Source organism: Lissotriton helveticus, chromosome 10 (assembly GCF_964261635.1).
Source record: "Lissotriton helveticus chromosome 10, aLisHel1.1, whole genome shotgun sequence".
NCBI lineage: Eukaryota > Metazoa > Chordata > Amphibia > Caudata > Salamandridae > Lissotriton > Lissotriton helveticus.
Genome location: NC_136071.1, coordinates 51,115,818 through 51,129,627, shown reverse-complemented (window position 1 = coordinate 51,129,627; position 13,810 = coordinate 51,115,818). Strand labels below are relative to the sequence as shown.

The 13,810-nt window shown below is 45.1% G+C and overlaps 1 long non-coding RNA gene across 1 annotated transcript; it reads right to left on the bottom strand.

Moving 5' to 3' along the window:
• Positions 1-9,219: 9,219 nt before the first annotated feature.
• On the bottom strand, positions 9,220-11,092 carry LOC144785030 (uncharacterized). Its single transcript, XR_013601742.1, has 3 exons — positions 10,959-11,092; positions 9,992-10,104; positions 9,220-9,686 (listed from the first exon to the last, which is right to left on the bottom strand). It is a non-coding gene; the product is annotated as an uncharacterized LOC144785030 (long non-coding RNA).
• Positions 11,093-13,810: the final 2,718 nt, after the last annotated feature.

Genomic DNA, 13,810 nt, shown 5'->3' with positions numbered 1-13,810 from the left:
CAGTTGCGTGGTATGGGTACTGCATTGTAAAAGTTGCGTTGTAAACGCTGTGCCCCGTCCAGAAGAAGTGAAGCAGTGGCTGTCTCCTTTCCCCTCTGCTGCTTGTGAGCTTAGTTCGCAGCAGCAGACTTTGGGAATTGTGGAGTTATCATCTGCTCCTGTGGCAGGTCAAAGAATTTGGTACAGGTACTTGACACTGGAGTGGGATCTGAAGTTTGAGTTGGTCGAACATCAAGAGGACGACTCCGACCATGTGCAGATCTTGGAGACTGCAGTGGTGGTTGCCGGACAACAATTGAGTCCTCAACAGACTCCTCTCCCTTTCCCACCCAGAGCTGCTGACATAGTCATGTGGTAACAAACAGGGTGGGGGTCACAGACCCTTTGCCAGGAGGTCCTGCCCCTCTGAAAATGACATGACTACTATGGAATTGTCCTACTGGTGAACCACCAGCCAGGATTGTTTAATGCCAGGGCAGATGAGCTGGGCCATCTGCCCCTAGCAAATCATTAATTGCCGTTACACCCAGAGGTGGCACAAAGTCTCTTCTGCACACAGAAAGAACCTTGGCTTGATCTATTCCCCAATGCTGAGAACTCTAAAAGTCGGCACTTCTGCACACTGAATTTTCCAAGGAATCTCTTGCTTAAAGACGAGTTCTTCCTCAAGTCGAACTCTGAACTCCTGTATGCCTTTCTGTCCATACCACTCCTGCCTCGAGTTCTCAAGAAGATCAAGACTGACCGGGCCCAACGTTAAAGCATGTAAGTAAAAACTGCCCTTCCAAGATGCTGGTGATAGAAATGAGCATTGTGAGAGCCAGGCACCTCCATATGCACTTTAGTGCTACAAGGAAAAATAAGTTGGATTCACATCAAGCGACTGCCCCCCATCCACTTAGGAGCTCCATCTGACCCTTCTTCTCACCACACCTTCAGCAAAGGACTCCTACCAATCAGAGAAGCATTAATACCCATCCTCAACAATTCCATTGACTCATTTACGTACCAATGGAAACACTCCATTGTCATGCCACTGCTAGAGACCCCCCTTATGCTTTCCACTACAGACGTGTCTTCGTACTATCATACCCGGCCAATGTCCTAGAGAAGCTCATCAATCGACACCTCACTGACCACCTCCGCAATCACCAGCTTCTTGTTGCCACGCAGTCTGAATTCAAGCCCAACAACAGTACAGAAATGGCACTCATTGCTGCCAAAGACGACATCCAAATAATCTCAGACAGAGGAGACACAGTGGTTCTCGTCCTTCTTCAGCAGGCTACCTGTTGGTCTAGGGCCTCCTCATTTAGCTGTGCTGAGACAGCCAGTACACCATGCTCTGAACTGTCCGTCTGCACAATGAATTCTTTGGAGAACTCTGGAGTATGGACGTTGTGCATATGGCCTCTGTGAGGGTGTCATAGGCTTATTAACAGGCCTCTGTCCAAATAGCCTTTTTTGGGTGCTTCTTGGAAGTCTGCTCAGTTAATTGGGTAACTGGTGCCATATCCTTTAACAAACATCCTGTAATTCCCAAGAATGCCCTCACCTCTGTGAGTTTTAAGGGGTTGCTGTGCCAGGATAGTGTCAATCTTGGCCTTGATGGGCAGCAACTTGCCCTGTCCACCATGAGCCCCAGATCCACCACACTACCCTGCCCTATCTGGTACTTACTGGCCTTGACAGTCAAGCCCACCTGCTGCAGAACCTGAAGCACCTCCTGAAGGTGGTACAGTGGTTCCTCCCATTTGTACCTGAAGACTAGGTAGGCAGCACAGAATGCCTCCTTCCCTGTTTATCATTCTCTGGAGGGTGGCTGAGGCATTCTTCAAACCAGAGGGCATTACTTGAAGCTGGAAGTGGCCCTCGGGTTGAGAATGCTGACCGCTCTTTGGCCCCCTCAGTCACTGCAATCTACCTGTACCCTGATATGAGATCAAAAGTACTGAGCAATTTGGTAGCAACCAGCCTGCCAATGAGCTCATCAGCTCGGAGGGTGGGAGTCAGCCTTGGTGACTGAATTGGGTCCCTTGTAGACCATACAGAACCTAGGTTCTGGTGTGGTGCCTGGTGGGCAAGCCTTGGGTAACCACACAATTGGGCTGGACTAGGAACTGTTGGAGGAGTAAATCAAGCCTAATGCTAGCATCTTGGAGACCTCCTTGATGCTAGCTCTAACCTTATCCGACCACCTGTAAGTTTTGTTTTCAACAGGCATACTGTCTCCAGTATCTGTTGTGGTTACACAAAGTTGTAAGGCCAGGGTTAGGCCGAACAGTGAGATAAACTATCCCAGTAATAGAACACAGTTGCTCTGCTGCTCTGAGCTCAGAGTAGGGGACCATTGAATACCCTTCATTGACACACAGTGCTCCTTGGAAGACAGGAGGGCAAAAAGAAGTTCACTCTGTCTGTCAACAGGAACATGGTAACCTCAGACCTCTCAAAATGGGGTTTGCGGTGGTAGATGTGGAGCACCCTTAGGGGGTTTCTAGGGGTCATGACATAAACCGGGGAGGTCCTGTCCACCTTCTGCTTCTTCACCTCATATTGGTGTGTACGGTCTTGGAGAGCTATGGGCTCTACAGGCTCCATGAGCCAGACTTAAACTCCACCAAGGTGACCTTCTGGTCCTATTAGTTTCATCACTTCTTGACTGGCTCAGGACTGTCTTTAGACTTAGTCTCGAAGGACTACGTCTAATTATGGTGAGCCAGCATGTAGCTGACTACATCCTGATGGGTTTAATGGGAGCCCTCTCACAAAGCTGAGAGACCCTTTGACAGTGTGTTCATAGAACAGCCAAAATGGGATAAACACAGCTCTGGGGTCCCAACCTGTAGGCAAACAGCAGGCATGGCAAGAGGACCTCCAAATTCCACATCATGGGCTCAGGCAGCCCATCATGCACATCAGGGTCTTTCTGAATCGCCCAACAAGCACTTTTGTTTGAGGGGGATGGGATGTGGAGAACCTGTAGGTTACCCAAGACTCCTCCCACATGGACTTAATGTATGTGGACATGAAGTTGGTGCCTCCAACAGACACCATCTTTTGGAAGCCCCATTCAGGTAAAAATACCCATCAATGCCCTAGCCACCGCAGGTGCAGTCATGGACCTCAGAGGGATGACCTCTGGGTGCCATGTGGCGTGATTTACCAAAACCAGGATGAGCCTTTTGCCTAAGGCTGTTTTGGGGTCCAAGTGACCAACAATGTAGCTGCCTACCCTTTCAAAGGGAGTTCCAATAACTGACAAGGGGACCAAGGGAACTCATTCTTCCGTGCTTTCCTACTGGCCTGGCAGGTGGACCGACCTACAGAATATATCCATGGCTGTCTTCATCCGGGACCAATAGAAGTGGGGGACAAGCCTGGTGAAGGGTTTGTCCTGTGCCAAATGTCCTGCCGGGGGTATATGATGAGGCAGCCCCAGTAGAAAGGCACTGTAGCACTGGGGGACCACCAGCCCACAGGCTGCCCCAAGTCCAGGAACCTTCGTCTCACTATAAAGGAGGTCATTCTCCCAATAGATAAGATCATCTCCAGAGGTATCAACTGCTTCCTGTGCCTCAACTTGTTGCCTCAAGCCCTCTAGGGGACGGCATTCTTTCTGTGCTTGGCAGAACTTTTCCCTGGTTGGCCCTACAAAAATCTAATCAGTAGAACTGGAGATGTGGCATTTTAAAGGTTTAGTTCAAAATAATGCCTACAAGCACAAAGCACCAACTGGTTTCTGGGTGAGCCAAACCAGGACAAAGTCGCAAGTTCAGGCTGACAGTGATGGAGTATGGGCTGGACACAGGGGCCAAGTTTGGCCCATAAATAAAATGCCTTAAATCCTCACTGCAAAGAGTTGTGATATCCTTTGTTGAAGATGTGTTGCGGGTACGTAGCGCAGCAGCGGTTCTGAGGTGCTGCAGGGTGTAATGCAAGGTCCTTCATCGGAGATGTTAGGCAGTGGCGGTTCCAAGGATGCAGATGATGAGGTTTGCAATGTGAGGTCCCCCTTCGTCATCAAGGGTCCTGTTGATGGAGGCATGCAATGAGAAGTCCTGTTTTGGGTATGTGTCTCACAGCAGTGGTTCTGAGGAGCTTAGAGCTGCGATGAGGTCAGGCATTGGACATGTGTCACAAAGTGATTGTTCAGATGTGGAACTGCAAGGAGGTGTTGCGCTGTGGTAGTTCTGCCCAGGAGACCACAGCTGGGCTGGTAAAACACCTTCAGGCCCAATTCCTAGAGCCCACGACTGGGGTGGCACCAATTGGGGGGGTAAAGCTCACAGAAGATGGAGTCCAATTGCTGGGTTCAAGCTGTTGGAGCCTTTTCTGTCCCCGAGCCTCTGTTCAGGAGGCCCACCAACTAGCCATTGGAGTCACTCTGGTGGTCCTGTGTTCTAGATGCAGGCCAGTCATTTTCATTCAGGCAGGAGGTCAGGAGAGTAGCAGTCCTCCCAAGTCTTTCACAGGCCTAGAGGTGTACTGTGAAGTGTTGGGTCTGAGGATCTAATATTTATACTTAGGGCCAACTTTGCAGTAGGAGATGGTTCTGGAGGGTTCCAACCCAGAGGTTTCTAGAAACTCTTGCCTCCCTGCTCAGGCACCAAGCCTGTCAAGGGGCACCAAAGATTAGTGTGAAACCCTTTGTGATTGTGCTGATGGCAGAGCCTTTGTGATGTGTAAATGTGTTAGATCAAGGGAAAGCTGAGTCTGAACTGAGGTGGCAAAGTGAGCTAAAGAATGTTGATGGATTCAACCCAGATCTGTGACTGGCGATGAGTGTCTGAAACGTTTCTGCGCTCTGTCCATCATCTCCTTGTGTTTGCTAAACGTGGTAGATGACGGCTCCTCCCCATCAAGGCAGAGATCAACCATTGTGCCAGCACCTATTTCTCCTTTTTTTTCTTCTTTCTTCTTCTTTAATGTCTTGAAGCAATCCACAAAGACCAACTGCCAGCTACATCGAGTCATGCCACCCAGGATACAGGTACAAAATGATTGGGATAAGAGCAATGCCAACTTTCTAAAAGTTTTATTTTCAGAATTGTAACTTAAAATCCAAATTTACTATTCAAAATTGAAAGTTATTACATTGAATGTAATAAGGCAACCATGTTATCCTATGAGATACGTAGGCCTTTGAAAGTTTCATATGTCCTGGTAGGGAAAAGCCCCTAAAGAACATGTCCAGCTTTTTAAATACACTGCGCTCTGCCCTATGGGCTGTTTAGGGCCTACTGTAAGGTTGACTTATATGTATTAAGAGGGTGGTTAAGGCCTGGCAAAAGGTGTATTTTGCTATGTTGAAATGGCAGTTTAAAACTGCACACAGCCTGCAATGGCAGGTCTGAGGCATGTTTAAAAGGCTTCTTAAAAGCGTGGCACCATGAGTGGCCCTGGGTACATGTAGTACTTCTTTCCTAGAGACTTAGAAGTAAATTAAATGTGCCATTTGAATGTAAAACAATGTGACTGTGTTTCTATGACGTGAGCACAGGCACTTTAACGCTGATCAGCAGTGATAAAGGGTGAAGACCTAAGGCCAAACATAACAAAAACGGGGGAGTAAGGCAAAAGGTTTGTGGGCAGACCACACCCTAAGTCTGATATGCCTGACAGTCCTCCACTGGTTATCATTTGGCGGAAGATTCTCTTTCAAGCTTTGTGTATCCCACAAAGCAATGAATGGCAACAGACTACTGAATCAGGAGGAAAATCCCAAAATACATCTAACACAGAAACGTTCACTCTAGACTGCAACAATGGGCTTTTTGAGACAGGGTGCCAAAGTCATCCTGTGACCAGGGTATCCCCCAACTTGTTGCTGACTGATACTGGTGGTAACTGACTGACTGACCCTGGGCTTTGCCTAATCAGGCACAGGGCTATGCTGAAAGACAGATCAAAATACAGTTAAAACACCTACATACACTAGGGTACACAATGGTATGGTGGGGTACCCCTGTGATTGGCATGACCTCCCCTATAGGCCCAGAGTATACAATAGGGCAGGGGGATTGAAACTTCCTAGAAGTCCCTAGTACCCTATGGCATGGCAGTTTGGAGGCCAGCAGCTCTTTTTTTACTTGCATGTGTGCACTGCTGAAGCCTGAGGTCAGTTTAAATACAGCTATGGGTGCCAGGACTGCTTTTAAAAAGTAAATTGTGCCCAAACTAGACTTTGGTGTTTGGCCTACATGTGTTGGCATATTAGGGACCCCAGGGTCTCCCATAGGTATCCCAGGGGTGGGGGGAGGGGGGTCAGGTATTTATAAGGTACACCCTTAGAAAATGAGTTTTTATATGCTTGGGTAAAGTGAGATTTCACATTTCACTCCCCACATTGTGGTAAAGTGCTGCTCAAATTTGACTTTGATGCTAGGAGCACTGTGGAGGTAGGATCTGCAATATTTCTACAGATTCAGAACTCCTAAAGTCTCCTCTAGTTGCCCATGGGGTGGGGTTCCTGTAGATATAATGACAATAATACTTATAAAATATTTTTGTATGTCCTGGTGCTGAAAAAACGGCCCCAGTTCTTTTTCCCATTGCAAATCTCCTGTTACATAGGTTAACATGGTAGGTATTTATTGATGAATAACTCTTGATAGGATGGGACTAGAAATGCCATTCAAAGACTTCACAGAATTGTATTAATAAATCCAACAGTATCATATTGTTGAATTTCTCCTAAAGTTTACATTCAAGAAGTTATAAGACCTTCTTGTTTGTAAGTCCAAATTCAGCCTTCCAGTGGTCTTCCCTGATTGGTCAGAGTTAAGTGGATTATCCAGGCTGCTTCGTAGAGGTAATCAAGAGCACCTGGGGTTTGAGCAGCTCTACTGGCAGGGCAATGTGCTGTTCCATATGCATGCCAGGCCAGGGGGAGGAGTTGTAAACTATGTTCTTCAAAGAGGAGAGCAGAGAGCAGTTCCATTTACAACTCTGACCTTCCCAACTTAGGCAGATGATGGCAGGATTAAGGAAGGTATGAGCAGATGCAGGGAGGAGATGGCAGGATTTAGGAAGGTATGAGCAGATGCAGGGGGAGATAGTAGGATTAAGGAAGCTATGAGCAGATGCAGGGGGGAGAGTCTAAGTAAATTAGCCATGTTATGGGTGTGTTTAGCCAGCTCTTACCTCCCTGCTGGAAAATTAGCCATTATGGACTTGGAAGATTTGGTCTACTCTGGGACAAAATAATGCCGCACCCTACAGGATGCGGTCATATCTTGGAGGCATTACCCTGCTCCCATTGGTCAGAAGTGACCTCCTGCTTGACCCAGAGAACTTGGAATAAGTATCTGAGAGGGGCAGAGCCCTCCAGATCTGCTGCTTGAAACTTACTGAAGCAAGATATTGCAGAGCTGAGAAGTTTTGCTGTGCAAAGATTTCTTACGCCTGACCTCTGAAAACGGCACCATCTGAAACTACAGCCCTGTGGATTATTTTGCGGAAAAAGACCTAAAGAGTGGACTCCCTGAAAGCTACAGGTTAAAAGAGCTCAATTGGAACATCACCAACTAAATCTACACCCTGGAGAACTACCAGTGGATTTGTAGGGGTTTTGTACCAGTGGATTGTGGAAACTGAAGTCCTCAACTTTCAAGGACCATCTTGGAGCTTCCAGCCCCTGGGAGTGAGTTTGAGACACTTTGGAACCACTTGAGGAACTTCAGGAAGAAGTTTGGAGCAACTTTGAAAAAAAGCTCCTTAGAGGGACCGACGGGACCGACTCAACCTGGCCAGCCAGGCCGCCTGCATTCAACCGTAAGCCAGCCAACCCAACCAGGTTTGTCCCGCTAAAAGCTCCATAGGTCCAACTTCCAGAGTTTGACCGGGACTAGAAGAAAACTGAAGCCGGCGAACCCTCACCAGATCCGGCTACATGAGGAGCATCGAGAGACCCCGTGAGAAAAAGTTCCAGAAAAGTTTCTCAGTCCGCTCGTAGAAAAGGTGTCCTAGAGCAACCGCGAACGCCAAGCCGCCTGCCTTCAATCGCATGCCGGCCTGGATTCCTGGGTTGCCCCGCTGAAGCGATCTTGAACATTTACGTCCGCTCCAGGGAAGTTGGCCGGGACCTCGTCACAAGTCAATCCGGCGAACCCTCACTGAATCCGGACTGGCTGGGAGCTTCGAGGGGCCTCTAGGAGAAAAGCGTGAAGGTAGAAACTGAGACCGGGACCTGCCGCTAGCTGTAGCCACTCAGGGCTCCATCACACCCGGGCTGAAACTTTGACTTTGGCCCAGTCTTTCGCAAGCAGTTATCCCGATATGGTGCTATAATCTTCTAAGTGCTATATTTTATTAAATCTTTGAAAATTCAAATCTCCGGTTCCCAACATTGGATTTTTGTCGTTTGGTGTCATTTTAAAGATAGCAATATTTCCTATTTTTATAGATTGGTGTTGGATTTTTATTGTGTTGTATCTGAATTATTTACTGAAATTGTGTTTTTAAATGCTTTACATACCTGTCTTTGAAGTTGAGCCTGTCTGCTCGCAGCCACGTTACCAAGGGTTGAGCATAGGAATATTTTCTAAGACCTATGCTGAGTCCTATCATGTGTTAGTAGCCTTCTTGCCAGTGGCAGACCTACATTTGCCCCTACCAATAACCCACTTTCGAACATTTGATACTCAGCGGTGTGGATAAGGACTTGTGTTTAAAAAGTACACCTTTCAGTGAATGATTTAAAATTTTAAAAAATCCTCTAAATTGCATTAGAACACAATTTTTGAGTTTGATTTTTGGAATTTGGACTGAACTGTTTTTTAATCCATTGTTTTGATTTTTCCAAATTGTTCTAAGTCTGTTGTGCCTAGTTCTTGTGACCCAAAACTAGGGAGCCTTGGCGCTGGACCTGGCTAAACTGTCCCAGTTCAAGCTTGCTGATCTTAGTCAACAGTGTAGGCATAGGGGGCTGCCTGCTGCCAAGAAGATGAGGAAGACAGGGTTGCTTGAGTCCCTACAGGCCTGGGCCGGGGCAGCTGGTAAGAACCCAGGGGGCTGGGAAGATGCCACCCCCCTCCCCAACCTTTGTATGTTTTAGTAAAGGCACTGGAAGGCTGGAATGTTGGTAATAAATTGACACTGAAAACAACAATCCCTTTGGGTTCCTGTTTATACCATCACATCACACACATACTGCTTCCAGTCATACTATACTCTAATGCTACTATAACCAGCACCAATCAGAACTCCAAAAAATAGTGTAGAAAAGTTCATGGATGTTTATTTTCCATTAAATATATGTATTAAAAAAATGTTTTCCTCTTTTGTCATTAGATAAAGACTTCTCAATTACGAGTTTGTCACACAACAAATAAAAACAGTAATACAATAAAAAGTATTTATAAACAGCAATGTTGCAAATATCGGGGAACTGTGAGAAAGTATTTGCTACAACTTAAAACAACCACCTGTTCATCATGAAAAAATCTATTTGCAAAACAGAAACCTATATGTCTTCAAAACATTACATGCTAAACACATAGGTGTTCCTTTTCTTAGGTATGGTCCCGATGTTGCTCCAAATATGTTACTTGGACCACCTATGTTGTGAACAGGAGTTATTTGTAGAATGTTTCATGGGCACAGAAGCGACGCGTTTCGGTGGTATCTATCGCCCTTCTTCAGGCTAAAAAAAATGTGATAGTGCAAATCTCCACACTGTTTATCTGAAAATGACAATAAAAACATACATAAGTTGATATTGCACCCCAACATTTTCATTTACAGATAATACAATAGCATGGTGTCTCATTTTAATACCAACTAACATCATATTTGTACTACATGAACTACAAGATCAAAGGTCAACCAATATTTCATACATGTTTCATAAAAAGTGAAATTTGACACTACATTTTAAGCTCTAAAATCGGTGCTGTAACAGATCTATTTTGATTCAGATCCCACACATTCAACCAAACCATTCAATCCTCACTGTAACGCACAATCTGTTTCCAACACAAATACCCACCCTTTCGTTGGTGAGAAGAGGGAGGAAACAATCTCTCCGTGTAGAGCGGCCAAATGTCTAAGACAAGTACATTGGCAATAAGACCTTCACAGTAGGGGTCAAAGTCGATCACCCTAGAACAACATACATTAATAGATCAATGCACAACAAAGGGGAGGAAGTAATAGGATAACTTGTATAGACTGCAGTGTGCCACTATTTCTCATATCTCCATTATGTTCGTTTTAAGAAAAAATGGCTAGTATTGTGTCCATAAAACATGGCCAGTTTATTGTGTAAATCTAGACTAATTAGCCTATCCAGAAAATAGTCTATAAAACAATTTATCTATTTCATCGTGTCTCTTTGTTTCTTTCTTTATATTGATTAAAAATGTGGATTCATTCTCAACACATTAGATGTGGCATTCGTCAGGGACATATGTCTCCTTAGGTCCACTAAAAAAATAATGGGGAGACAGTTGCGCAAATTAAGTATTCAGCATTATGCCTCACAGTTCCTCCTAAAATTAGTTTATTCCTATTGTAGGTAAATTACCTGTTTGGACAATAGAGCAGATTCAATCGAAGAAGGAAAAATTTATCACACCGTCTGGGTAACTATTAAGGGGATCGGGCACTCCACATTTAGCCTGTATTTTAGAAAAAACATCATTTTGTAAAAACCCAAGTTGCTTCCAATTGGTGCTCAAATCGCAGGGGCATGAAGCCTCTAAGCCTCCCTTGTGTGGGGCAGCCCGCAAATCACTCAATATCAATTTAAGGCTATGTTTTAAGGAAAACATCATTAGTAGAAACCCATGTTACTTCCAATGAGTGTTCAAATCATAGGGGCATGTAGCCTCCAAGCCTCCTGTGTATGGGACAGCCCACAAGTCACTCGATATCAACTAAAGTCTAAAAATGGGCCTAAGCATCTCTGGCCATAGATGGCCTTTAGGTATCTTCTATCGCCCCAAGTCACTCACCGGGATATCTGCGTTTTCCTTCACCGCTATTCAATGCTCGCAGCAGTCGTGTATAAAGTACCTCGCCGGCCCTGCACTCTGCTTATAAAGGAACTTCCTGTGTGATGCTGCTCGCACGTGAAGCGCGCTAGAAAGCGGACTTATCAGAAAGTGGCCGCCATCTTAGAATGGTCGTCACACTTACCTCCCACATCGTATACACTGATATTAAGTTGTCTGTCGGCCAACAAGAATACCAGTATGCCTGCAACCCACAGACAGCGATCGATCGATTATTTATCTAAATGTCCTCTACATCTTATTAAGAAGTCGATTTACTTAATTCCGTTCAATGTTGCAAAAAAACACGTACCGATAAACTACTATTGGCAGAATAAGCTAATGTGAAAATGAAACAGAAATTCTTAAACCATTTTCTATTCTTAGCAGAATAAACTAATGTAAATGAAACAAAAGAAATTGTTTTAAAAAACTTTTTCATCTAAAAAGTGTGCATATACCACCACACACAATTCCATAAAATTGGGTATCCTAATGAACAAACGAAATGCCATAACAGTCAACTATACAATCTGAATATATATTGTTAATTGCCCTAAATGGATGAAGGGCTATATCAATTAAATCACTAAGACATGGGCCTCTATCAGCCTGCCCGAAATGGGTCTTCTTCTATCTGATATATACAGTCCCCATTATAGTTTTCGAATTGATCAGCTGTAATAGATCAATGTCTGACCAGATGAAATGCTTAATTTGGAAATCACAGATTTTATCTTCCTGCTGGTGGTTCTATAACGGGGACATAAAGAGGTTGAGTCAGTGATATTCATAAGAGGAACTTATCCCATTCCTCTCGTGTATTAAGGCCTTTTCTCATAGTGTTGAGTATAGATATATACCACTGCTCCCTTGCCTTCCTTTTGTCCTCCATGTTACCCCCTCTTTTATTAAAAATAACCTTTTCTAAAATGAACCAATTGAAGTCTGTTTCACTGTGGCCCTGTTCAATGAAATGGGCCACTAATGGAGCATTCACTTTTTTAGTTGTGATTGCAGATCTATGTTCAAGGAGACATATTCTCAATTCCCTACTGGTCTCCCCCACATAGGCCAATCCACATGGGCACCTAAAAAAAAAAATGATGTTTTTGCTGCGGCAATTGTTTCATTTATGTGCAACCAAAGTGCTGCCGTTGTGTTTCAGCTCCTTGGCTACAATACGTTGGGCACATAAGGAGCAATTCCCGCATCTAGTGTTTTCTGTGGCTTTTGTGTTGTCCAAAGTTCTCTGTTTAAGACTAGGTTCTTCCCTGTATGTGTGCACTAGCTGATTGCGTAGGTTAGTATTCCGTTTATACGCAAAAATGGGTCTTTCAAGTTTCACTGTTTCTTCATTATTTAGTATGTGCCAGTGTTTATTTATTACGTTTTTAATCTTATTGCTTGCTTCATAGAACTGGCTCACAAACACTACCTTGGTCATGGAGTCTTTCTTCTTAGGCCCCTCAAACATGCCCTCTCTGTTATGAAAACGTGCTCTTTTAAAAGAGTTTGTAACCAACTTTTTCGGGGTAGCCTCTGTCTCTTAATTTAAGTTTGAATGTCTCAGAATGCTTATAAAAATCCTGTAGCTCCGTACAGTTCCTCCTTAAGTAGAGGAACTGGCTGAAAGGGATATTTTCCTTTTGGGATTTGGGGTGGAAACTGGAGAAAGTAAGCAAGGTGTTCTTGTCCATTGGTTTGGTATATAATTCTACCTCCAGCTTACAGCCCTTGTTCCAATCGTAATGTCCAAGTAGTCTACACTCACCTTGCCATATTTTTCTGTAAATTCGAGGTTCTCGTCTCCCAAGTTAAGCCAAGACAAGAATTCCTCCAATAGTTCTGTGGGGCCGGTCCATATAAAAAGAATATCGTCGATAAAGTGATGCCATTCACTAATATTTTCAAAAAATGGTGCCAATTCATTATAGATATGCTGTTTTTCAAATTCGCCAACATATAAGCAGGCCAGACTCGGGGCGCAAGTTGCGCCCTTGCTGGTCCCCTTCTTTTGGCGAAACAGTTCATTTTTAAAAAGAAAAATGTTGTTCGTGAGTACTAAGTCAGTGCAAGTAATGATAAAATCTTTACCCACCCGATCCATTGTTACATTTTCTAAAATGTCCTCTATTACCTGTACCGTGGCTTCCTGCAGTATATTTGTCTATAAAGCCTCAATGTCTAGAGTGACTAGACATTGAGTAACTTCACAAAAGGCCTTGTTTTCAACCAAATTAATGATGTTCGTTGTGCCTTTAACATACGATTTAGGTTGTCTGACCAAGGGTTTGAGGAAAAAGTCAATATATTGGCTGAAAGGGGGGGGCGTGACCAACAGCACGGCTGGTTAGCCGCATCTTCAGCGAGCTCCGCTGGCCCTGTCCGTAATCCTGCTAAAATCCTGCTCTTCATCTCCGTTCAGGCAAGATACTCACGTCGGAGGGTGAGCTGAAGTAGTGAGGCGTGTACGAGAGTGCCTTGGTACACTTCGCGTGCACAAAGGGTAGGAGGCTTTTCTCGGCGACTTGGCTGAGGCGCTGCGCTGTCCAAAATGGCGGCGGCGGTCTAACTGAGGCAGAGGGTTGCGCCGCAGGGTGGCGGGCCGTTAGCATGGTAAAGGAACCTGTGGTCTGCCAGCACTGGTGAGAAGTGGAGCACCGCTGCCAACCTTTCTGCTAATAGAAACATCACCGAAGCGGCCCGCGGCGGTGCAGTGAGGGACATCTGGAGCGGCGGTCTGACGCGGAACCGGAGCAGGGATCCGCCCACGGTGGCAGCAGCCAGTCCCGTGGCGAGCGAGGAGCGGA